Below are 27,514 nucleotides of genomic sequence, written 5' to 3' on the forward strand. Positions count from 1 at the left end.
CAGGGAGGTGGCGGTCCCCGGGCGTTTGGGGGGGCTCGAGACCCCCCACAAAGGTTTCTTATTTTTTTAAAATTGAAGCCCCGGGGGTGGCGGTCCCCAGGGCAGCGGGGGTCCATGTGCCCCCGCAAATAATTAATAAAAGCCCCAGGGGTGGTGGTCCCCGGGGCTTGGGGGGGCCTTGGAGGCCCCCCACACATTAAAAAGTAAGCCCTGAGGGGTGGCGGTCCCCGGGGCTGCGGGAAGGCCGAGTGCCCTCCCTCACATAATTTTAAGCAAGCCCTGGGGGTGGCGGTCCCCGGGGCTGCGGGGCCCCCGCGTGCCCCTGCATATATTTTTTGGCAATGCCCCTGGGACCTGGCCCACCCGGGGGCCTCTATTAAATGAAGCGCGGGAGTCCGCGCTTCATTTTTTAAAAAATTTCCGTGGGATTTACGACTTCAGCTCGAATTTCACCTAATTTGTTTTTTTTTTTAAATGCTTTTTTTGGCCCTTGTGGGACCCCCTGAGCAGGCCTAGGGGCTCAGGGTGTTTCTACCCTGCCCACTTTTCTTGTTTTTAAACATTTTTCTTCACTGTTTTCTTGTGACTCGGTAGAACCATGGCTGCCAACACTTCCTGGTTTGGAGTGTTGACAGCCAATTAGAATAAAGCTCGTGGTCGGGAGGGTGCGCGAATCCACCGCGGCCATAGATATCGAAACCTTTATTTTTTTAATTTCTCAGCAACTACTGAACGGATTTACACCATTTAACAAAAAAGGTCGCTTTCTGAACCAAGCACTAGCTTTTTGCCAAATTTGGGGTAATTCCGTTCAGCAGTTCAGGCTGTAGCCTATCTCAAAATTTCCTATGGAAATTAACATGGGGAAAACGCGTTTTGGGACCCCCCTTTTTTCTCAGCCCCCGCTTGACGAATCACCCCCAAACATTCAGGATAGGAGCTTACCTAGACTTTTTTTGGGGAGAATTTCGCGAAGATTTGTCAAACAACGCCACAGTTATTAGCAAATCAAAAAAACGCTTTTCCTATGGAAACTAGGTTCGAACTAAAACTACCTACTGGCGACTGGCGATATATATATCTCTTCCTTTTCTAGATAAAAAAATTCCATTAATTAAATGAGGTGTAAATCACCACAGGCCAATCCGGCACAGAATCATTTACATTGATTTTGTGGGGGATTTCATCTTCCTGTTTCTTAATCTCCAGGCATACAGCAAGTATCTAGACAAGGTAAAAACTAACCACTCTGAGAGATCACTTCTGAGAATTCAAGTAGTGTCTTTTAAGCGATTCACTGATAGGATGCAGCATATTGGGATTAACCAGGTCCTTCTAATCTCAATATACTCGAGGCAAAAAAAACTAGAAATGTTCTTCGCTTTTATGATTGGCCGAGCAAGTGGGACAAGTGGGCGGGAGCGAGATATTAGCGCCCTTCCATTTACTGCAAAGTTCATTACCTGGCAAGATACCATATCTGAATTTTAAAAACAAGGATTTCGCTACCGGCGGTTCTATACTATTCAGAAACTCATCTTGATACATATTATCTTTAAAATCCAGAAACCTGCTTGTTAGCTCTCTGGTGCTTCCCGCTTTTAGCCGTAGCTTGTTAATGTGGTCCCAGTATCTCATTCTTAGATTAATCAGAGATTTTTTCTCAGTACTCTCAGGCTTGGTCCAGAGCTCATTCATACCCAGTTTGAGCATACAGTTCTGAATATGCTTTAGCCACGGGATATTCCCTTTAGTGTCTAATGCCATCACATCAAGCATTGATTGTCTCAGAGGAAGTGGGGAATTGTTTGACCATACTCAAATCCAGGGAACAAGGGGCCTTAAGCCAATCACATGTGCTACATTTTTGAGCCCCAGATCCAAGCTCATGGGAGTCAGAGGGGCATTTCAGGGAAGTTCCAAGACTGCTCTCATAAAAACATTTTCAGATTTTTCAATCACCCCAACATTGTTTTGCCCCCATAGCTCCGCGTCATATACCACGGCTCCAGCACCCTTAGCTTGATAGACTTAAATAACTGGGGCAACAGGCCTATAGATTGACATTTTCAATGTTTTTGTTAATGCAGAGCTTAGAATTGTCTCTTTGCAACTTGTGGGGCCCATGATGATAAGTTCATCAACCTTACCCCCAAGTAATCGAATTGCTTCACCTGCTCTAATGGAATATCACCCATTTTTGCCGTACCCCTGAACGTCTTGTGTGGATTAAATGCCATGAATTTGGTTTTCATAACATTAATTTCCAGCCCAAATTCCCCGCAAGATGCTAAAAAGCGGTCCAATAGATTTTGGAGACCCATCGGGGTCCTGGAAATAAGAGGGGTGTCATCTGCAAAGGGCAAAGATGCCACTGCTTGACCAACTAGATTGCGGGGATCTCCTCTGCAATCAGAAAGTGCTTCAATTTATCCATTGATTTATAGGGTGAACAGAGTGGGCGCCAGTACACACCCTTGTTTCACTCCTCTGTTCAGGGGAACAACCTTTACAACGCAACTTTTACAACGCACTGCCATTACAACGAAACTGTTACAACGCAAATGCATTGACAACGCATGCCATTACAACGCAAGTCTTTACATCGACTTGCACTAGATGGCGTGCTAACATTAAAAATAGTGTAGTTTACTATCCAAACACCTTCCCTACTGTTACGTGGACTGGAGTTAGAATAGTAAATTACACTTTTTTAATGTTAGCACGCCATCTAGTGCAAGTCGATGTAAAGACTTGCGTAGTAAAGACTTGCGTTGTCACTGCATTTGCATTGTAAAAATTTCGTTGTAACAGCATGCGTTGTAAAAGCATGCGTTGTAACATCATACATCCCTCTGTTCACCCTCATCTGGTCAGTCAATTCACATTTCTTCCCTAATCTAATTTGGGAATAGCTGTCCCTGTGGAGTCTGGTAAGAATCTCTAGTATGCATCTCGGGACCCTATCTTGTGTAGAGCTTCCCGCAGTTTCCCGTGGGGGACACATTCAAATGCGGCACACAGGTCCACGAACACAACATATACATGTTTCTTCTTGATGACCACATATTTCCACAATATTAATAAAAACCTGAAGAATTGGTCGACAGTGCTCGTGTTTTCTCTGAAACCTGCCTGTAGGGGAGACAATATTTGCCCTCTCCTTATCCAGTCTTGAAGCCTCTCCAGCATATGCCTTCACAATAATTTCTGTGTCGTATCAATCAGGCTAATAGGCCTATAGTTTGCAGAATCACTTGTGTCCCCCTTTTTAAAGATTGGTAATACTTTTGCATCCAGTCAAGAGTCTGGGATTTCTACACCCTTTAAAATCATGTTAAAGTTATGATTTAAGATAACGCACCAGATCTCAGGTTCGCCTGGGATTTTATCTAAGCAGGCGAGATTTGCCCTTCTTTAGTTTGATAAGTGCCATCTGAGTTTCTTCCAGGGTGAAATTGATCTGATCTGAATCCCTTGCTCTATCAGGAAAGACCATGATGCTAATTTAATACTCCCTAATCTTCTGTTATTCTCCCCTGCATATAACAAATTGAAGTGGTTTACCCAGGATTGTGGCTCTATGTAGTGGTCTTCCTCTAAGTTTAATCTATTGATTCTATGGCTAATATGTGCCAAAACTGTCTACTATCCTTGGTTAGTACTGAGGTATACAACTCTCTCCAGTATCCCTCATGCCATCTTCTTTTTGCCTCATTTTGAACCACGTTATAGTTTTTCCTTTTTATGGCAACCATACTCCTAGAGCCAGTTTTAATAGCTGCCATCAATTCTAACCTAGCGATACCAAAGGGGATGATGGACGGAACGTTTGAGCAAATCAAACACTCACCCCCAGTCAACTGATCTGAGTTTAATCCATCATCATTCTTTAGCTCACTCCACCACCCCAGTTCAGACATGGCCATATGCAAATCAGTATGACCCTGTGCCTCATGGGAACAGTCCAGCCCGAACTGCCAAGCCATGTCTTCCCTGCACCGGAAACAAGCATCCTGGGACCAGTTTCGGGTTCACAACCCTCATCAGCCAGGCTATCTTGAATCCAGTGGCAAAGTGAGCAAGGGACCCACGTCTGGGCATACCCTGCGATCAATTCTAACTTGTCTGCCTTGCAGTACTCATCATACCACTCATTTGTATTGGAGCTAGATAACTTGGGTTTCCCTATCTTGAAGAAGAACTTTTTAATCTGAACTGTTAGTCTAATAAATATGTCAATGTAGGTTGGGCTTCCATGGAACATTTACTTAAATCCACCAATGGGTCAGCTACAACATTATATATTTGCAAGGATATCATCCCTCTTTTCAATCATGGCCCACTTGACATTCTTTCTATCGTTGCTGACAATAATTGGATTTATCGAATGTTCTGCCTGGAGGGCCTGGATGGAGGTAAACATGTCCAGCAGTTCTAATGATAGAGCGTTGTGATCACTATCTGGTCTCTCGATAACCTAGATATCTAGTAATTTACACCACAAACGTTCATCCAATAGGATGCAGTCAATCCTTGTTTTACAATTGGCTCTTTTGAATGTATGTCTTAACTCCTTGTCAGAGGGTGAACGACCATTGCAGGCCCGTAGACCGTACTTGAAGGAGAGGGAAGCATTTTGAGATGCTTGCCTCACATTCTTGACCGGTCTGTTTTGTCTTAAACTCTGGATGCCCCTCTCGGCATCCTCCTCGTCTGTGACATTCAGGGTTGTTTATAAGTGGCTCAAAGGTAGTGTTCATATCACCGGCAAGCACTAGGTTATTAGAAGCCCATTATCTTTCTAAGAACTTGTCAAGTGCTAATACAGTAGGCGAGTCCTGAGGCTGTGAAAGCAGTGGTGTAGCTAGGCCTTAGGCAGCTGGTGGCGGCTCCTGCGTTTGCCGCCTGCGGCAGCCTGATCGAAAAGCGGGAAGGAGGGTGTTGGTGATTCATGCAGCCACAGGTAATAGCGGGCGGGGGAGCTGGTGAATCTTGCGGCCGCAGTGGCCCATGTAAGTGGAGGAGTGAAAGGGGGGCAGCCGCCGCCCCCAAAATTTGTTACGCCTGGGGCTGTCCGCACCCCCCGCTACGCCACTGTGTGAAAGGAATATATTATAAATATTGACCAAGAGCACCAAATTATTAGCAATGGTGCTTTTGAGAACCAGGGCTATAAAATAGGTGGATTTTATATTGAGCCTTTTAACGGTACAATATAAATGGGTCTTAATCTAGATGATAAAGCCCACAGCAGGGCGGCCGTTAGGTGACCGTACAGCTCCTATGCTTCGACTGGTGAAGCCCACCCTGTATCTTTGGGCTGTGGATCATGTCTCCTGAAAAAGGCATATGCCACAGGTGCCAAAAAACTTCCCCCACTCCTCACAGTTAAGTTTAGACTTAGGGCCGGCTAAGTTCCAAGAATATATCTTTAAGTTCCTAGTAAAATTTAGGTTTGTAGGGGATTGCCGTCCCACATCTCCGGCCCCCATCGATCATCATGGGTTGCACTAGATCCATGGGCACACTGGAATGGGAGCCTTCCTCCACTGAGGTGCACTGGACACACCTGGATGGTAATCCATCTACCTGTCATATACTACCAACCACGGCCTCCTTTATTAACTTGCCCTCTTTAAGAGCATTTTGTCTAATGACTGGTTGATGTACCTTGGGCCTCGGGTTCTCTGGATCTCTTTCTAAATCCTTGTCTGCCAATAAGACTGGCTACCATATTAAAAATGTTTCTATTCTATTGGTGTTGATTGTTAAATTGAGTAATCAAACATGTTGAATTCAAATATTTTTCCTTTTATTTCTCTCAAATAGAAGTGTATCTCTCTGAATTCCTTGTACTTTCTCGAGCTGCTTTAAATAATGTTATACCATCTCCTCTGTAAGCAAATCTTTTAAACTTTATTTCACTCTCTTCCTCAAACAAACCAGATTAGAGCCATTTCTTCTGGCCCTCAACCACTCACCAGATGGAATGCTATTTGGTGGCCCCGCCTGAGACAGTGCAAGCACTGTTCCTTGCGAGTCCACTGTTCTTTAGAAAAATATATAAAAAGGGGCTTATAGCACACCCATTACTTATTATTGGTAGGCGTGCTCGTCACTCTCCTTCCTCTTAATTACCATTGGTAGACCTGCTCGTCACTCTCCTTCCTCTTAATTACCATTGGTCGGCCCGCTCAACCCGCTCCTTCCTCTTAATTACCATTGGTCGGCCTGCTCAACCCTCTCCTGCCTCTTAATTACCATTGGTCGGCCCGCTCAACACTCTCCTGCCTCTTAATTACCATTGGTAGGCCCGCTCATCACTCTCCTTCCTCTTAATTACCATTGGAAGGCCCCTTCGTCACTCTCCTTCCTCTTAATTACCATTGGTAGACCCGCTTGTCACTCTCCTTCCTCTTAATTACCACTGGTAGGCCTGCTTGTCACTCTCCTTCCTCTTAATTACCACTGGTAGGCCTGCTCGTCACTCATCTTCCTCTTAATTACCATTGGCTCTTAATTACCATTGGTAGGCCTGCTCGTCACTCAACTTCCTCTTAATTACCATTAGAAGACCCGCTCATCACTCTCCTTCCTCTTAATTACCACTGGTAGGCCTGCTCGTCACTTTACTTCCTCTTAATTACCATTGGTCGGCCTGCTCGTCACTTTCCTTCCTCTTAATTACCATTGGTCGGCCTGCTCTTCACTTTGCTTCCTCTTAATTACCACTGGTAGGCCTGCTCATCACTTTCCTTCCTCTTAATTACCACTGGTAGGACTGCTCGTCACTTTCCGTCCTCTTAATTACCATTGGTCCGCCTGCTCGTCACTTTCCTTCCTCTTAATTACCATTGGTCGGCCTGCTCGTTACTTTCCTTCCTCTTAATTACCATTGGTAGGCCTGCTTGTCACTCTCCTTCCTCTTAATTACCATTAGAAGACCTGCTCGTCACTCTCCTTCCTCTTAATTACCACTGGTGGGCCTGCTCGTCACTCTCCTTCCTCTTAATTACCATTGGCTCTTAATTACCATTGGTAGGCCTGCTCGTCACTCTGCTTCCTCTTAATTACGATTAGAAGATCCGCTCATCACTCTCGTTCCTCTTAATTACCACTGGTAGGCCTACTCGTCAGAAGACCCGCTCATCACTCTCCTTCCTCTTAATTACCACTGGTAGGCCTGCTCGTCACTTTCCTTCCTCTTAATTACCATTGGTAGGCCTGCTCGTCACTTTCCTTCCTCTTAATTACCATTGGTCGGCCTGCTCGTCACTTTCCTTCCTCTTATTTACCATTGGTAGACCCGCTTGTCACTTTCCTTCCTCTTACCATTGGTAGGCCCGCTCGTCACTCTCCTTCCTTCTCAAGGCTCCATATGATGTGATAATAGCTGATAGAGTCGAATGCTTTTGAAATGTTTATGAATACCTGCAAGAGAGAGTCTATTCTTCCGTGTCTATTTCCCTTCTGATTATATTTTTGAGGAGTGTCAAGTTATTGAGGCATCCTCTCACCTTCATTAAGTGTTTCTGTCGTTTATTCAGATATGCAAACCAAGTGAGTCTTTTTGCCAAGACTTTTGTTCATGGATGCTGTACCTATTGTAATCGGTGTCTCTGAGAAGGTGGCCTGATATATGCTGTCCACTAGTTCTAGTGGGCACCTTGTATCAGTCCAAACAACCCCTTATGGTGAATTGGTTAAAGACAACCTTTATCGAAAGCTATCCTAGTGGTAGCTATGGAGAGCAGCCTTCAGGCTAAGTCTTGAAGGAATGTAAAGCAGCTTGTTTTACCAGTCTATAATCTCTTGAATGATCAAATGAAAGGACAACCATACCAGGTATATATTTAAAATATATGTATTTAGGTTAAAACACACCCCTCTAGTCTCTTTATGAGACTGGAGTTCGAAGTACTTAATTTACAAGTTAGCAATCAACAGTAATAGCACAAATAAACGTTTGGGCCCTTGGGGCGTACCAAACCATATACCAAAAAAGTAGTATAAGAACCACGACTGAACTAGACACAAGGCCTAGAGCCTGTAGAATCGCTGGGACCCCAAGGAACCACCCAAGGTAGTGACACAGGTGACCCACGGGGACTGTATGCAGTGTGTGAACACAACCGAGGGTTCCCGTTAGCTTCAATGGGCAATGTTGCGGTTGGAAATTTAAAGATTAGGGACCCTTAGAATCGAGTCAGGACCAAACTCTTTTGGACTTAAGAAGTTCTAGGGCCAGCACCCACGGGAGCACCAGAGTACTCGAGTTACCTTACCCAGGGAAGCCGGGTGCATAGGTGTCTTTTGGTGTCGGGTTGCGTCGTCGATTACAATGGAAGCCTGCAAAGAACTGCTGCTGCCGTGAAGAGGAGAAGTGTCCGAAGAGGTCAAAGCCTGGATCTAGGATGGAAGGAGCCTGAAAGCAGATGGGACAGAGTCTGGGTCCCTAGCCGGTGACCGAGGGCAGGATGGACCAATGCCCACAGATGTCAGGTGCTTCAGGTGAGTTGATGGGTGCCTTGACTCTTCAGCCACGAGGTCCAGGAGTCATCGACAAAGTCCACGAGCTGGATTCGAGCTGTCCCACAAAGTCTGTCAAGTGCTGCGGTGTCGACGACCGGATTGGACCCAACAAGCCTTGGCAACGGCAAGTCACAGGAATTCAGAGGAAGGACAGCGGTGCAGACCAGCAAAGTCTGACGGACTCACCCAGCGAGGGTAAGTCAGGGCACATCTGGAGTAACCAGAAAAGCCCAAGTAGAAGAGGAGTTGCCTTCGTGGGGACCTATAAGCCAACGGGATAGCGATCGCGAAGGAGCCTCAAGCGGTCGCACTTGAAACTGGCCCACGGGTCACTCGTGGAGTAAAGGCCAGAAATCTTCAGTGCAGGAGGTGCTCAAGGCTGGGGCTACTCGTAGCCCAAAGCACAACTTCGAGGAAGACCCAGAAGATAGCGTTGCTGCAAAAGTTCACGGTGTCCAGGGGTCATGGTTCCACGTCACCCACGATAGACCCGGGCCTCAGCTTTGCTGTGGACTCAGGGTAGCCTCGGAGACATCTGGAAATCCACATCTGGTGATTCAAAGACTTCGTCGTCCAGCTGGAGCTTCAGAATTGCAGACTGGTCAGTTGCTTCTTTGGTGCCTGCCAAGCAGGGGAGTCACTCCTTGACCCCAAGGGAGATCTCTTCCATCTTATAGTCGAGATAGAAAGTCGAAGGTCCAGGATATGTGTTGCAGAGTTTTGTCCAGGGTAATCTAAAGTCACAAGGACTGGGTTCCCATACTTACACTAAGTTTGGGGGTTGGACATACTCTAGGGACCCACCTATGGGAGGGTTTGGAAAGAGGGGTGGTTACACCCATTTCCTTTGTCCAGTTTTGCATCAGAGCAGGGGCAGGTAGCCCCTGCAACCGGTTTGAACTGGACTATGCACAGGGACAGCAAACGTGCCCCCAGTGCAGGACTTCAAAGCACCAAAGAGTGCTCCCACCCAGCGCCAATACACATCTGCCTGTCTGGGGAGGTGGTTACACCTCCCTTCGACAGGAAACCTATTGTCCAGGCCTCCCCTGCCGGAGTTTCGGTCAGCAGCAGGAGGCCAGACCCATGTCTGTGGCAGAGGCATCCATTTTGTGATGCCAGGGCTCAGGAAAGTCCTACTGGGTTTGACCAGTGTGAACATGTCTCTCCCTCTAGAAGGGTGGAATGCTACCCCCGCCGCCAGAACTGGCGGGGGGGGGGTAGTATTCCAAGATGTTTGACACCAAACACGACATGTTTTGATGCAGCCATTCCAAAGTTAGCATTTACCGCAAGGTTATAATGCACTTAAGAGTATATGGTATGGCTGTATCACAGAACAGCCATAAGGAAGTATTTCCGAAAGCTGCAGAGGGGCTCAGCTCATGCTTGGGCACCCTCTCACACAAAACCAAGCACTCTGCCTTCAGGATTGTCAAGGCCTGCCATAGAAGTGACTTATAGGTTTATATGTGTCTGTATATATAGGTGGATATAGGTAGCCTATACCACTGTAAGGGGTGCAAGCACACCCTTACCTAGGCTGCAGTAGCAGACCTGTGGTGTCATTTTGGAGTGCTTCCCAGGGGTGGCATAATACATGCTTCAGCCCCTGGTAGGCCTCTGAGGTACCTATGCCCTAGATACATAGTATACCATATACTAGGGGCTTATAAGGCACTCCAGAATCCAATTAGATATGTACCTAATGTACATGCAAACCATTTTAGAGAGGAGGCAGCTAGGCTGTGGTCCTGATTAGCAGGGCCACAGCCAGACTAAGGTAAAAAAAACAGTGAAACACCCGCAAAAGGTGGGGGTACCCATGTGAAGCAGATCCTACTCTCCTACACAACCCACCCACCCCCCCAACGCAGGGACATTAAACTAACCTTGACCAGTTGAGTCTTCATGTTCTAAGTGGAAATACCTAAAGAGTCCATCTGCATTGGCATGGTTACTCCCAGGTCTATGTTCCACTGTAAAGTCTATCCCCTTTAGGGAAATGGACCACCTAAGCAGTTTGGGGTTTTCACCCTTCATTTGTTTTAGCCATAAGAGGGGCTTATGGTCTGTCTGAACAAGGAAGTGAGTACCAAACAAGTATGGCCTCAACTTCTTCAGAGCCCAAACCACAGCAAAGGCCTCCCTCTCAATGGCTGACCAACGATTCTCTCTAGGGGTCAGCCTTCTGCTTATGAAAGCTACTGGCTGATTCTGACCTTCTTCTTTCAATTGTGACAGTACAGCCCCTACCCCCAATTCAGATGCATCTGTTTGGACAATGAACTTCTTGGAGTAGTCAGGACTCTGCAGAATGGGAGCAGTGCACATGGCTTGCTTCAGGTCATCAAATGCATTTTGACAGCTAGCTGTCCACTGAACCTTTTTGGGCATCTTCTTAGAAGTTAAGTCATTCAAGGGTGTCACTATTGATCCATACCCTTTGACAAATCTCCTATAGTACCCAGTCAGGCCTAAGAAGGCTCTCACCTGAGTCTGGGTAGTTGGAGCAAACCATTCCATTATTGTCTGGTTGAACCTGGCCTCCACCTACAAGGTGGCCCAGGTACACAACCTGACTCTGCCCTATCTGGCACTTAGTAGCCTTAATAGTTAGGCCTGCTTTTTGCAGGGCCTCCAAAACATTCCTCAGGTGGACCAGGTGATCCTCCCAGGTGGAGCTAAAGACAGCAATATCATCTAGATATGCTGCACTAAAGTCTTCCAGGCCTGTAAGGACTTAATTCACCAACTTTTGGAAAGTGGCAGGTGCATTCTTCAAACCAAAAGGCATTACCACAAATTGATCGTGCCCACTAGGGGTAGAAAATTCTGTCTTTGGCTTTGCATCATCAGCTAGTCTGATCTGCCGGTAGTCAGCTGTCAGGTCAAATGTGCTTAGAAACTTGGCTGAGGCCAAAGTATCTATCAGCTCATCTGCCCTGGGGATGGGATGGGCATCAGTCCTAGTGGCTGCATTGAGACCGCTGTAGTCTATACAAAACCTCATCTCTCTTTTCCCACCACTGATGTGAGGTTTAGGTACCAGGACTACTGGGCTAGCCCAAGGGCTAACTGAGGGTTCAATCACACCCAGATCCAACATCTTTTGGACTTCTGTCCTTATACAGTCCCTGACATGGTCAGGTTGCCTGTAGATATTATTCTTCACAGGTAGACTGTCCCCAGTGTCCACTTCATGAGTGCACCAGGTGGTCTGACTTGGAGTCAGAGAAAACATATGTCTAAACTGTCTGAGAAGGTTTCTGCAGTCAGTTTGCTGTTGGGCAGTGAGGCTGCCTGCCAAGGCTACACCATCAACTGACCCATCATCAGGGTTCTGAGAAAGCAGGTCAGGGAGTGGGTCACTCTCTTTCTCCTGTCCTTCATCAGTAGCCATGAGCAAGCCCATGTCTGCCCTGTCAACATATGGTTATAGTCTGTTGACATGAAGTACCCTATGGGGACTCCTAGGGGTTCCAAGGTCTACCAAGTAGGAAACCTCCCCTTTCTGTTCAACAATTGTATGGGGGCCACTCCAGTTGTCCTGGAGGGATGCTGGGGCCACAGGCTCCAACACCCACACTTTCTGTCCTGGCTGGTAAACAGTCAGTACAGCCTTTTGGTCATGCCAGGCTTTTTGCAGTTCCTGGCTAGCCTCAAGGTTTTTGTTTGCCTTTTTCATGTATTCAGCCATCCTGGAGCGGAGACCAAGTACATAGTCCACAATGTCTTGCTTTGGGGGCTTCAGAGATAACTCCCATCCTTCCTTCACCAAACACAATGGACCCCTGACAGGTTGTCCAAACAAAAGTTCAAATGGGCTGTAGCCAACCCCCTTTTGAGGCACCTCCCTTTATGCAAATAAAAGGCAGGGCAAGAACAGGTCCCATTTTCGCCTAAGCTTCTCTGGGAGTCATTTGATCATACCCTTTAAGGTTTTGTTGAATCTCTCAACTAAACCATTGCATTGTGGGTGATAGGGTGTGGTGAACTTGTAGTTCACTCCACACTCCTTCCACATAGCAGTCAAGTAACTAGACATGAAGTTTGCTCCCCTGTCAGATACTACCTCCTTAGGAACGCCTACTCTTGAGAATACACTCAAGAGAGCTCTTGCCACCACAGGGGCTGTAGTGGTCCTTAGGGGAATTGCCTCTGGGTACCTGGTGGAATGATACACCATCACCAGTATAAGTATGTGCCCAGATGCTGTCTGAGGATCCATGGGACCAACAATGTCAATCCCAACCCTCTCAAAGGGAACCCCCACCACAGGTAGTGGTATCAGGGGGGCCTTTGTAGTGCCACCTGCTTTGCCACTGGCTTGGCAGGTTACACAAGAGCGGCAAAACTCCTTTGTCTCTTCAGCCATGTGAGGCCAGTGAAAGTGAGGGACACTTCTGTCCCAAATCTTGTTCTGGCCCAGGTGTCCTGCTAGGGGAATATCATGGGCTAGTGTCAATAGGAAACCCCTAAACTTCAGAGGCATAACCAACCTCCTGGATGCACCAGGCTTGGAGTCTCTATTCTCTGAGTATAGGAGTCCATCATCCCAATAAACTTTATGGGTGCCACTAGCATTCCCAGCAGCCTCATCAGCAGCTTGCTGTCTGAGGGGTTCAAGAGAGAGGCGGGTTTTCTGCTCCTGGCTCAGATCAGACCTGGAAGGGCCCACTGTCCCCAAGAACTCAACCTGGTCTGGTTCAAGCTCCTCTGGGACAGTTCCTTCTTCAGGCTCAAGATCATCTCCCTGAGGAGACTGATCAGCATTCTGAGTCAGGTGGGAAGGCTCTGCCTTAACCCTCCTGCTCCTCCTCTTGTGAGGCACCTGGTCCATTATTCCAGAATCCAAGGCCTGTCCAGTGTTAGGCATTTTAGCCTGTGACCTGGTCACAGCAAAGACATGTGCAGGGATCCCTAACATTTCTGCATGTGTCCTGAGCTCCACTTCAGCCCAAGCTGAAGTCTCTAGATCATTGCCAAGCAAGCAATGTACTGGTAGGTCTGCACTTACCACAACCTTCTTAAGGCCAGTTACCCCTCCCCAGGAGAAGTTAACAACTGCCAGAGAATGGTATATTCTGACATTGCTAGCATTGGTCACTTGGTACATTTCACCAAGTATAATCTGCCCAGGGTCCACAAGATCTGTTGTCACCATTGTGACACTTGCTCCTGTGTCCCTGAATGCCCAAGCTCCTACTCCATTTATTAAAGACTGCTGTCTGTATTTGCCCAGGTTACTGGGACTCACAAAGGGGGACATATCCTGTGACTTGCCGTTGCCAAGGCTTAATGGGTCCAATCTGGTCTCTGACACCGCAGCACTCGATAGACTTCGTGGGACAGCTCGAATCCGGCTCGTGGACTTCGTCGACGACTCCTGGACCTCGTGGCTGAAGAGTCAAGACACCCATCAACTCACCTGAAGCACCCGACATCTGTGGGCATTGGTCCATCGTGCCCTCGATCACTGGCTAATGACCCAGACTCTGTCCCCTCTGCTTTCAGGTTCCTTCCATCCTAGATCCAGGCTTGGATCTCTTCGAACACTTCTCCTCTTCACGGCAGCAGCAGTTCTTTGCAGGCTTCCATTGCAATCGGCGACGCGACACCAAAAGACACCTATGCACTCGGCTTCCCTGGGTGAGGTAACTCGAGCACTCCTTGACCCCAAGGGACATTTCTTCCATCTTCTAGTCGAGATAGAAAGTTGAAGGTCCAGGATATATGTTGCAGAGTTTCGTCCAGGGTAATCTAAAGTCACAAGGACTGGGTTCCCACACTTATACTAAGTTTGGGGATTAGACATACTCTAGGGACCCACCTATGGGAGGGTTTGGAAAGAGGGGTGGTTACACCCATTCCTTTGTCCAGTTTCACGCCAGAACAGGGGCAGGTAGCCCCTGCAACCGGTTTGAACTGGACTATGCACAGGGACAGCAAACGTGCCCCCAGTGCAGGACTTCAAAGCATCAGAGAGTGCTCCCGCCCAGCCCCTATACACATCTGCCTGTCTGGGGAGGTGGTTACATCTCCCTTCGACAGGAAACCTATTGTCCAGGCCTCCCCTGCCGGAGTTTCGGTCAGCAGCAGGAGGCCAGACCCGTGTCTGTGACAAGGCATCCATTTTGTGATGCCAGGGCTCAGGAAAGTCCTACCGGGTTTGACCAGTGTGAACATGTCTCTCCCTCTAGAAGGGTGGAATGCTACCCCCGCCTCCAGAACTGGCGGGAGGGTAGTATTCCAAGATGTTTGACACCAAACACGACATGTTTTGATGCAGCCATTCGAAAGTTAGCATTTACCGCGAGGTTATAATGCACTTAAGAGTATATGGTATGGCTGTATCACAGAACAGCCATAAGGAAGTATTTCCGAAAGCCGCAGAGGGGCTCAGCTCATGCTTGGGCACCCTCTCACACAAAACCAAGCACTCTGCCTTCAGGATTGTCAAGGCCTGCCATAGAAGTGACTTATAGGTTTATATGTGTCTGTATATATAGGTGGATATAGGTAGCCTATACCACTGTAAGGGGTGCAAGCAAACCCTTACCCGGGCTGCAGTAGCAGACCTGTGGTGCCATTTTGGAGTGCTTCCCAGGGGTGGCATAATACATGCTTCAGCCCCTGGTAGGCCTCTGAGGTACCTATGCCCTAGGTACATAGTATACCATATACTAGGGGCTGATAAGGCACTCCAGAATCCAATTAGATATGTACCTAATGTACATGCAAACCATTTTAGAGAGGAAGCAGCTAGGCTGTGGGCCTGATTAGCAGGGCCACAGCCAGACTACGGTCGAAAAACAGTGAAACACCAGCAAAAAGTGGGGGTACCCATGTGAAGCAGATCCTACTCTCCTACAGTGTCTAGTTGCCTATTTTATTGGGTTCGTTTATTGGCGCGTTCTTGGGAATCTATATTGCTTTTTTCTTTTTGATGCACTCTGGGACTCTTTTCATTTCTAACCAGGTTGGTAGGATTCTGGTTCTCTCTTATGTACATTTTACAGATCATTATAACCATCATTGTCAAGCCTCACTGCTGTGTTTAAGATGGCTTCTTCAAATGCCTTTGTTATTTCAATAACTGTGATTTCGGTATATAGAAGTTCATTGTCCCATTTCTCTGGGATTTAGTCCAATGGACGAATTTGGGATTTTGCTTGTTTTATATTTCAATAAATTCATGTTACACTTATGAATGTCATCTGCATCAATTTGATATCTTGCCTTTTCTGCCCTATCAAGGTTTATTCCGGCAAGTTTCGTTTTTGTCTTTCTTGAAAATTGTCTAATACTCGTTAAAGTTGCCCTTTGATTTTACATACCTTTCCTTTTGATTTTTATTGAGCCTTCTATTTTTCTTATTTTTGGAGTCCAACATTTTGATTATTACCTTGAATAGTGTTTGAGCTCAATCCTCTGTCTTGTTGTTCCATTGTGTTCTAGGGTGACCGACTTCGGATGGACGCCACTGGGATTTATGACAACATATTTCGCACCTTCTTCCTTCACGTCCACGCCAGCTGTGCAATTGATTTTTGGAGCAGTTTCGCTCTTCTTATATTCTGTCGTCCAGATCACGAATGTTTGAGCTTTTAGGCGTTCATTTCAATGTATGAAGTCTTTTCGCCGTTCTTTAATTGTTCCCTCTTTTATTTTTGTTTCATTAATCGAATCACTTTCATTATTGGTAGATGCTTATCAATTTCATGATTTTTTGTTATTTTCTCCTGGATCTTTTTTCTGCAATCAATAGCCTGTTCATGTTTTTGTTTTCATAGCAATATTCCCTCTTTTGACCATAATTTCGGTGTTTTGTGATTGGCAGAGCCAAGAGTCAGGTATCGTTTGTGCTTTCGAGTGTACACGTCTTGCAAGCTGTTAAACTCCAACTTTTGTTGCAAATCTCAAGTCACAAATGCTACATAGGAATTGTAGCTCTCTTTTCATTTTCCTACCTATACATTATGCATAATGAGAATCAATGTTGTGGAACTTGGCTTGTGTGCCACCTTTCAACGAGTGACTGTTAGAGACACATTTTTTAGGTGCATTGAAAGTTCTCATTATGTCTCTACATAGATTGCAATTTTACCTGTCGTGGAGGCATATCATCAAGGAGGCGATATAAAATTATCGCCGCTTTTGCGTCCGTTTTCAGACGAAAAGCGTCGATAATTTTATCGCCTAATCAGCAAGGTCACGCTAACGCGTGAATCCTTGCATTATCGCCCTTTCCCCCAACACCCATCTTTGCATCTCTAATGAGATGCAAAGTGGGCGTTCCTGCCCTGACATAACTGGAGAAATGTCGCTAAGCGACATTTCTCCAATTATCAATGGGCACGCTAACCTGCAGAGCGACAAACAAAGTAGCGATAACCTCTGTTATCGCTGCTTTCCTTAGGCCTGCTTCAAAACTGACTTCGCCATGGTATCCTATGGAAGGTGGATATCATGGCTAAGTCTGTCCTGACTTATCAACAAGCTATCGTCAAACTTTGTGAGATTATCGCTGGATTTCCAGCAATAATCTCACATTTGGCAGTTAGCACTTGGAATTGTATCGCTTTTGAGATAAGCGTTGCTAATAGCACACTATCTCAGCGATAAAATTCCACGCTACCCGGCGATAATTATCCTAGCGCTAAGTACGCTTAGCGATAATTATCACCGGTCCTTGATGATATGCCCCGTGGTTTTTCCAAAAGGTTGGTAAAGTTAGATTTCTTGTTATTAGTTTCCTCAGCAGCCTCATAAACGCCTGGCAGACTTTAAAGTCTGGATGCATCTGTTACCCTCTTTACCGATTAAGTTACACATTTAAGACTTCACTGGGATCGATAATGTCCTCATTATCGATTGCATGGAGGGTGAACACGGATAGAGAGAGATTCATTTTGATGTTCTCAATTGTGATGTTGGAGCTCGGTGTAAAGTTCATAAAATCGTAAGGAGATGAATTCCTCCGGAACTCTGAGACTTTCCAAGGCTTGGGCCCATCTCTCAGGGTGAATCTATTCCAGTGCATCCTGCCCTTCACAAAGAAAAGAGAGCTCTTCCAGGAGCTCTTACTGGCTTCTCCAGCAATGTTTGCTTTATTGCACCAGACATTGCAATGGTGCCTGTCTCTGCCAACTCGGGTTCGGGAGCTGAACCCGACTCCCTTTCAATCAGCTGAGAGCAACAGAGGCCACCGCCAATACCATCTCAACGGGGCTCGCCCAACCCTTAGGACCAACTGAACCTTGTTTAACTGCTATTAACATAGAACCTCTCTGCACTTCAGCCTTCAAAATTCTCATTTGAATATTTGCTACCACCACCAAGATCTGTAACTGCATCGGCTCCACCAGCAGCCCTGCCAGGTACCACGCATCAGGGGTTACACTAACGCATTTCAGTGCTGGTGTCAGCATTACCACACTAAAATGTATTAGTGCCGCATACGGAGCACCCTAAAACACTGCGACATTCGACACTTCAAAAGCTGCAGCCTGCTTGCGGATCTTACTGTATGCACTGTTGCTCTCAGACCTGACTCTACTTCCCAACAACAATAGCTTGCCAGCCAGCCGGCATGTGAGACTCTGCTGTGGTGGTGCAGTCTTGAGTTTAGGATACATTGTATTAGCAGACGGACTGCAGGACAGTCTGGGTACACAAACAAATTAACAGCAAGCGCCAGGTCCAGCCGCACATGAATCAATCGCCTTTTTTTTCTGGAGCCCGCTGCTGATGATTGGTCCAGGCTGGCGGCAGCCATGCCCAGATTGTGTTTCGTCCTCTCCTCTGTATCGTCGCTGCGCCCACCAGACAAGTGGCGCTGCACATGTGAATGACCCTAGAGTGCCTTGAGTTTGCTTGTGGCAGGCAGGGGGTTCAGTGGTCAATGTGGGCGCCCGCACTCAGCAGCATCGGTGCAAACACCGGGGATCGATGGACTAGTAGTGAGTGCTGCTCAGCACCTGCTCAGAATTCTTGAATGCCTTATACTAAGCAGAGCACGTTGCGTGGAGGCCTCCAAGCTGTGCTGGTCAGGCTGGCATACAGTGGTGCAAGCCAGACATAAGGGCTGGCGCACGTCAACACCTGAGGCCGCGCTGCCACTAGAGAAGGCCTAAGTATGTGTGAAGAAGTGTGACAACAGGTAAGATCCCTAGGCACAACAAGGTGTTCCGGGCAGGGTAGCCTCACGGCCCCAGGCTAACTATAGACCTACGGGCTCTCCTATAATCTGTGCATGCCATCTCTGACAAACTGCTCACAGCGACTTCGATGCATTCCTCGAGCCTAAAGAGCCGTTTGCAGACATAACTGAAGTAATAAACATACACGTGTTTCCTCCTCTCTGTACAAGACCAGCAAACACCAACAGTCTAATTGCATGTAGGCTCCTTTTTAAAAACCATACTAAAGCAGTATAGGCATTGAGGCATGGGCGATAATGCACATATCGCCACTGGATTCTGTTGAAAGCTGTTTTGCACCTGTTACACTCTCCTCTGATGCCCACTCAAGCACTCCTAAGCCTTAAATGTCAGTAACACATCAATATTATGGAAGCCAGCGGACCATCTACAAGAAAGTAAAAATGCAAGTTCCCGATGCAGTCTGCTCTTGGAGGTACGGCACAAGATGAGAAGGTTACTTCTGGCAGTTATGCAAGGCCGTCGCTCGCGCAGTCCTGATGTGTCATAACTATGCTCCTGCAAACGCAAGAGTCAATCATTTCAACTCCTTGCACTGGTAGAAGGAAATCTTCACTGGTGCAGTGATCGGAATCTAAATCTACACTCAGAAGACGTATAATGCATTCACATAAATGTTTCTAAAGCACCATTATATTTTGTGTGTAGCAGCTCCTAACTCCCATGTGAAGGAATCCTAGTGCTCACAGACACTTCTTCACAGCTCACGTTAGGCTTGTGTGCACGTTGGTGCAAGAGTTAACGTCTTGCTTCTGCTTGCCAGTGTCACTCAAAGTGTCACACATAAGGCAATGAAATGTCACACGCCAGCATACTGAAAACACAGAGATGTCACTCATAAGCTGTCTAAAAACTTGGCAACTATGCACCAGGGCCCTTGCCCTGGACATCCGTGGGCACCGCACTAGCCCTCCTACTCATTGCGAGGCACTCAGCATTGGCGACAGCCAAGTTCGGGCTTGACTCTCCAGTGCCATCCATTTGCAGGGCTAGTTGATACAGCGGGTGAGTTGTTACATGCTCCTTAGCTGATTCTGACTTCCACGGCTTCCGTCCTGCTGTCTATATCAACCAACACCTTCTCTGGGGTTTGATGAGCGTTGGCATCGGGAATTTTAACCCGGTGTTCGATTCATCCCGCAGCGCCAGTTCTGCTTACTAAAAGTGACCGACTAGGCACTCGCATTCGATGTCTAGCTCCACGTCAGTGAGACAAGGTTCTGATCATGGGCGTAAGAAAGGCCCCCGCAGCCCCCTCGGTGCGGGGGTCCCCACATCGCACAGTACACTCACTGTAAAGTTCTGTCTCTGGGACCTAGTTTTAAAGTTATGCTCATCGCTGTTGTTCCCTCGTTAATTATATGGTGCACTCCGCGCGTGCGCTCCAGCGCTGTCTTCAGCCTCAGGGCGGGGTCTAGGGTGGGGCAGAGCTGCGCTGGTGTGATTGAATTGTCATGCGCAGTTACTATAAACTACACGTGCCGGGGCCAAGGGGTTCGTGTCGGACATTGGGACCAAAGCACAATGGAACTGCCAGCTGCGGTCTTCTGCCTCCGGCGGGGCCCGCCGCCGAAGCTGCTGGTCTCAGGGGAGTTGGTGAGGGGGAGTGAGGCGATGCCATGACTTTTAGGAGTAGTAGAGTCGCTCACTACTGTGTTGAATTCAGCTATGTTCACTACTCTGCCTTCGGGCTGCTGATGGTAACCCTTGTCCAAGAAGTCTGTTTGTCGCAGGATCTCTGGGTCACAGGGATGGTCGTCCCAGCAGGGTAAGGTTAAGTGGCCCCCACGTGCAAGGAGTGAGCTTCCGATGCATTCAGGTTATTTACTTTCTGTTCAGAAAATAAAACCTACCTTGGAAGTTTGCTTTCTACGAGCAAAAAATGATTACAGCGCAGACACTTTAAACACGGTGCACGCACCGCAAACTTCATTCATGTGAAGAGAGCTACCATAGCATCGGCTCCCTTCACAGCAGAGAGATCTCTCAGAGCAGTCGGAGCTCTCTACAAGTAAAACAAGCATTGGCATAGTCAATAGGTCTCGCCGTTGGGACCTTATAAGTGTTTAGCCATGCAACAGTTGCATAACTAAATACTTATGAGGTCCCAAAAGCGAGACCTATTGGCTATGCCAAGCGGCCGTGATCGCGATCAAACATCAAAGCGGCCGTGCGGCAGCGAAAGTGAAATTAATCGCGGTAAAGCCCGGCGCGCGCGCCCGCGCACATGCACTGTAACTCTAGGCTGGCCTGGTAGCACTTTTTGGAGCCCTCACAAAATGTCTCGGCAGAGCAGCGCATGCGCTGGGTCAGGCGAGACCTAAAAAACAACCGATAAAAAGAACTGCTCACTGTCTTGGCCCGTGATGGACTCTTTGTTTAGTGAAAACATGTGACGTTCCAAAGCAACCTGTGGTGTCGGGCCTCAGGCCCACATGATGAGGAATCAGTGACACGGACACATGGAGATATGGTGTAGTAACTGGCCACGAGCACGTGCACTCGGGCCCTTTTATTGACGGGGCCACGTCACTCGTGACACCCGTGATGGATGGGTGTGGGGTGCAGTGTGTCCAGCCCTCGAGGGAGTGGCTGGGATTACAGCTTCCTGTTGAAACACTAGAACGTGTCTCGCAGGACACTACATTCCTCCCCAACTTTATTGAAGGACAAAACAAAGAGTCAAGTCCAACCTGTGGGGAAAAACACAGTTGATGAAATACCACAGGGTCCATCAGCTTCTCGAGTCAGGTGGCAGGACGACATCAGACGTTGGCTGGTGGCCTTGGCTTGCAGCAGAACCTTCTCCGCGGGCACTCGTGGTTTAACCTGAGGGACTCAGGGCACGACCGCTGGCTTGGAGACGTCCGCTGACGATGACGGGTCTTGCACGGCTACCTCTTGGCTGACGTCGGTGATGGTCTGTGGTGAGATCTACTAGTTTTTTTTTGGTGGGCGGCGTCATGCCCATGGACGGGGTCTAACATGAGAGTTCACGGAGGTGTCGCTGGACCGACTGACCCTGTGGAACGCTTGGCTGTGATCGGTACCTTGTCGGTGGGGCAGTGTCTCTTCTCGCTCTCCCGCCTGGGGAGGCCCGTCGTCGGGGTTGCTGCGGGACTATAGGAAGGCTGCGCTGGAGCCGCTGCTTGTGTGCCATCTGGGGCAGCTGCAGGACCGCCGAGGAGCCGTTGCTTGGTCGCACGCACAACCCTCACGGGTGGATGAGTCTTGGCCAAGACTTGCACTCGCTGCCGCGGTTCCGGTGTAGGCCAGGTTCACAGGAGGTTTTGGGGTTCCCTTTAGTCGGCTGGTGTGGCAACGGTTAAGGACTCCAGTCCATCGGTACTCAGGGAGTGGTGCTTGACGCATGTGCCTATGGCTGGCGTGGGTGACGGTTGCCAGCCATGTGGTGATTCGGAATGACAGGTGTTGGTGATTTGCTGGGAGAGTTCGGATGTTAGGATGGACCTGGGCAGCCACGTGCTTCCGCCTTGCTGATGTTGAGTGTCCATGGCGGCTTAACACGTAGAGTGTGTTGATCCTCTCTTGCCTGGCTTGGGGGCCACTGCCGACTCCATCTTGAGGCGGTGTGAGGACGGACACTCAGGGCAGATCTTCACCCATGGCATCTGCGGACAGGAGCAGGGATGCCCCTTGACTTGGACAGCCGACGCTTGGGGAGTGGCCGTTCACCTGAAGGCGTGTTGTGGAGAGACGTGGTTTGCAACTGCTGCGGCTTACGTTCGGTTCTCCTGTGAGGCAGTGCCCAGGGACAGTGGTCCGCCTTGGTGGCTGTCAGATGTGTCAGGGTGAGCTCTTGGCTTGCTGTGAGTCCCCGGCCTTCTCCTTTTTCCGGTCTATTCAGTCTACCTGTGTCTTCCGGTTTTTCAGGGTGACAGGGCTGTCACTCTTCTTTCTTCGAGGGCGTTGTGCTTGGACCTCGAGGCGGCGCTGTCATGGCGCCGGCTTCTGCCTTCGCTCCGGCGCGCTCCTTGCTTGCTGGGCGACGTGACGTCCAGTCGCGTATCGCTGGCGTTGGAGCGCCTGTTGCTGTGGCGGCCGCCACGTGGAGTGTGCGACTCCTTCCTTGCCTGTCGTGGGTCACCGCCGACTCCATCTCGAGGCTGTGTTGAGGAGGACACGGTTTCACGGACACTATGACGCTTCCGGGCCGCTGCGGGTGCGACTCCTCTCTTGCCTGTTGTGGGTCACCGCCGACTCCATCTTGAGGCTGTGTTGAGGAGGACCCTGTGTTGCTTTCGGCCCTCTGCGGGGCTTCGCTGGTGCAGTGGGGACATGGTCGCTCTCTGTGCTGCGCTCAGCTGTGTTTCTTTGTGGAGAAGTCTCTCTCCTCCGGGCGCCTGCCCGTGCTGTCGGATTCGCGGGTGTGGTCTTCTGTGCGCTTCGGACCTCGTGCGCTCCGTCTTCGCCTTCGGGTGCTTCTCGCAGGGCTTGCCGTCCTGCTGGGCTTCCCTGTCTTTTGCTTCTTGGCACGTTCCTGTGCCGGGGTAGTTCTAGGCCCTTGGTATCTCCTTGCTGGGTGTGAGTTTCACGTGCGTGCATTCATCTGGTATATTGGGCATGCTGCATGGGGACAGAGACACTGTAGGCCTGTCTTGTGCCCTTCTCTTGCGGGGCAGCTGGGTGCGGTCCGTTCTGGCACTGGTTGAGTTTTGCGGCCTCAATGTCTATTGAGAAAGTGTGGCGCCGGGACGTAGGTGTCCCTGTTTTCGTCTGTTAGTTGGGGTGGGGTTGGATGCATTCTTCCGTTGGCGCGCTTCCTTTCCTTTCCTGGGCTTTGTGTGCTCAGGCTGTGCTGCTGTGGGCCTTTGGTCCCGCTGTTCTGACAACTCGCTGCTGGGTTGACAGTCTCTCCCTTGTGCTTTGTTGTTGGCTTCCAACAGCCTCTCTGCAGCTTGTGTGGCTGTGGTAGGCTTGGACTTTTTAAACTCTTTGCAATGTGGAGTTTCGAAAATTCTTCCTTTCAGCCACTTGTCAGCGCCTTTGGCCCCTCTGTGCCGGGGTGTTGGGGTCAGTGTTCAGTCTCTCCTGTGTTTTGCAGGGGGTGGAAGGCCGCGCCCTCCGGCTTTGATTTGGGGCTGACGTTTAAAAATCCAGTTCCTTTCGCCCCTTTTCCTGCACTTGATTTGCCTGCTATGCTGACTGTTGCCAGTGGGGTGAGGGCGGCGCTGCGGTCACCATGCTGTGCTGGACAGGATCGCTTCTGTGCGTGCTAGAGGCGCTTCCTACGCAGGGTTGTCTCAGAGAGCTTGCTGGTCATTGGAGGTCATGTGAGGGCCGTTTTGTCCTGGCTGGTTCCTTCCCCTTGCAGTTACTTGTGGTGGGGTAATATGAACATAGGAGCAGTGCTGTGGCCCTTTCTCGCGCACAGGTCTCTGTATCTATGGTTGCTGCTTAGTGAGGGCGGCTGCAGTATCACTGGTGGCCACCGGGCAGCGCTTCTGTAGATAAAAGTCTCGTCCTTCCTTCTTAGAGCTGCGGGCCGGGTGGTTCCTGCCTACAATGTGGGAAGGTTACATTTGATGCTGCAGGTGCTGTGGGGCAGCGGGTGGTGCATTCTCCTGGCTGTGCTGCAGGGCTTCCTTGTCCATGGCTCACATGTGTCACTTCGGTAAGGAGTAGCAGGTATGTAAGGGCGATGGTGGTGTAAGCATGTGTCCACTTTGGCATCTGTGCCTTTGCAGACGGTATGTGTCTTTTCCCTGGTTGCTTTCCCAAATTACCTCGTCGAGTGCAGTTTGGGCGAGGTGCAGCTAGATGGCGCTGCTGTTGCTCGCGGCTTGTATTGCAGCAGTCTCCCGCTCTCGAAGGCAGGCTATACGGGGCTGACGCTGCAGGCCGGAGCTCGCATGGCGGGTAAATTTCAGCGGCTGCCGGGCTGCTCAGCTTCTTCCCAGCCGTGGAGCTTGGAGCTGGTCTTTGGCGGCCTCCGGTGCTGGGCCTAGATGCTTGCTGGCAGCCTGGAACCTACGGCCTCGCGCCTACCTCCGGACCGTGGTGATCGCTTCGAGGAAGGTAGGGGGCACAGTAGGGGTGGCGCACCTGGGCTGGGCGGCTTGCTGGGGGTGTCGGAGGTGCCTGGGGTACGGGCCACGCGGCATGTGTACCTCCGCGTCGCGGCTCCCACGGGTGCAGGCTTCACAGCGGGAGGCGGCAGCCTACGTTTCTTCCCTCACTGCCAGGCTGACTTGAATGCAACCGTGGGGGGGGGTTTGCGGTGTCGCTAGGTGGCACGGAGTTTGCTGGGCCCTCTGTCCGCGTCTGCTCAGCTGCCGATGGCAGCGTGACGAGTTTCCCAGGAGCGGGCGCCGAGAGGGGCTGGAGGCTGGCTCTTCGCTCACCGCCCGTTACCAGATGGTTGTCCGGACGGCATGGGATTGCGACAGAGGCACACGGGCCTCTCCTACCTTTGTGCAGCTCTCTGGCTCCTCGCAGGCTGGGCTGTTCCCCTCACCGGCAGCGGCGGTCCCTCTTATCTTTGCCGGCTTTGTAGTGTGGCGCCAGGCTTCTCACTTGTGGAGGCGGCGGTTAGGGTGCAGCAGCGGGTACAGAGCTGGCCTCGTCATGGAGGGGTGGGCGCTCCCCCCTCTTCGGACTCGGGAAGTGGCCGGGTCTTGAGGATGCACTGGTGAGCTTGGCAGCGGATGCGTAGTTGGCATCGCCGGGTACTCGCCTCCACCGGGGTCACATGTCCTCTCCTCTAACGCTGGTGGGAAGGAGACATGACTGGTCTCCGTTCATTTCTTCTTGGACGTGGCGATCACTACACCCACGAGTGGCAGTGGACTGCTCGGAGGGGGTGCAGCTTGCTGGGGCTCATTTCCGCCCCCACAAAGGATGACGATGCGCAGAGCAAACGGGCACGCGGGGCTGGCTACCCGCCTCGTCGCCAATGTGGTGTCGGGCCTCAGGCCCACATGATGAGGAATCAGTGACACGGACACATGGAGATATGGTGTAGTAACTGGCCACGAGCACGTGCACTCGGGCCCTTTTATTGACGGGGCCACGTCACTCGTGACACCCGTGATGGATGGGTGTGGGGTGCAGTGTGTCCAGCCCTCGAGGGAGTGGCTGGGATTACAGCTTCCTGTTGAAACACTAGAACGTGTCTCGCAGGACACTACACAACCCTTCAAAATATTCATTCTGAAACTCTAGTACAAGGGGCGCTGGGGAAGATTCATGCCCGGTCAGCATTTGTAAGGCTGAACACCCGCCCCCTCTTTGCTGATTTTACAGTCTCTGAGCCAAGGCAATGCTGTGATATGTGCTCTGCGTGTCATTGTGAAGTAAATGGAAATGCATATGTGTGACGCTATGCACTTACATTACAAATACTTTGGACTTTGATAAAAAATGTATTTTGGGCTTTCCTATACTGAAGGGGGGTTAAAACACCCCAGGCCGATCTTCAAGGGTGTGCGGGGTGGAGAGGGTTCAAATGTGCCCTGGCAGCCAATAAAGTAAACGGGCAGGAGGGGGAGGGAACAGCTAAAGATTTACCTTCGAGAATACTCGGCAAATGAACAGCGAAGCCCTGTACCATCATTTCACACAATTAGATGTACACTCCGGGGCGGGAGGGGGTGCTGGGGGGGGGGGGCAGGGGGAGAAACAAAAAGTGCAAGCAGCGCCGTGCGCCGTGGCGAAGAGAGGGTAGAAATAAAAACAAAGATGCTGAGGACAGGTCCGATTTGATATTCAAATGTGGCTCTCGCATCCAGAGACAAATATTTGCACTGCAACAGGAGAGATTAAGCGGCCGCCATTGTCCCGAGCTGCCCTGAAAGTGAAAGTTAAATGGAGGTTTCCAATCAAAATATACCAGAATTTTGGATGGTGGGGCAAAGAGTTAGGTGACGAGCTGGGCCGCTGGGAGGGGGGCCCCAGTGGTCGAAGTGGGGAAAAAAAAGTAGGGGAACTGTGGGCGGAGAATCAGAGGGCGGGAATAACCCGAGGATGGGGTCAGTGGGCGGAGTTAGAGGTGCGGCCAGGATTGGCAAACCATCCCAATCTTTAGTATTTGTGTGGCATTTCACTGACCAGTTACAGCTTATTATGTTATGTAATTCAACCAATGGATACACGTGATTATTTAACGATTAATATGAGTTATTGACATTAAAATAAATTCACAAAGTGGGATATGTTTCTAGTCACAGAATGTCCCAAATATGCTTAAAAGTGGAAGCACAAGTCATTTGTTTCGGAGCCATGGAGTTTCCGTCGTCAGCAATATACACAGAGAATCAATTTTACGTGTGTAAATCACTGTAGAGGAAATGTTACACAAGACAAAGGACTACAAGGTGTAGGAGTCACATGACAACCATATTAGTAGGCAGTATAGTTTAATAGTGATTGATCTGGAGAAACACAAACTCAGAATTTAAAACTTAATACCATGATTGGAGGTTCCCTTTAATAATCATTACTGATTTCTATCCAAATGAACACTTTTTGCAACATTAGGATAATCAAAGGCTTAGGGAAAAAAACATAAAGCTCTAGTTTATACCTTGCAGTTTGTATGCAGCTCTAAGATGAAAGTTAATAGCTCACTGTTCTTTGTTAGGATTTTAACTTATAAACTGCAAGTAGCAAAAGGATCTTACTGTCAAAAGCAGTAACCCACTGACCTATTTACAATATGTGCACTTTGTGATGGGCATGGTACATGTTCTTAGCAGCAGGCACATTAACCCTCTGCGCTATCTTTCCATGAG

Source organism: Triturus cristatus, chromosome 12, assembly GCF_964204655.1.
Source record: "Triturus cristatus chromosome 12, aTriCri1.1, whole genome shotgun sequence".
Lineage (NCBI taxonomy): Eukaryota > Metazoa > Chordata > Amphibia > Caudata > Salamandridae > Triturus > Triturus cristatus.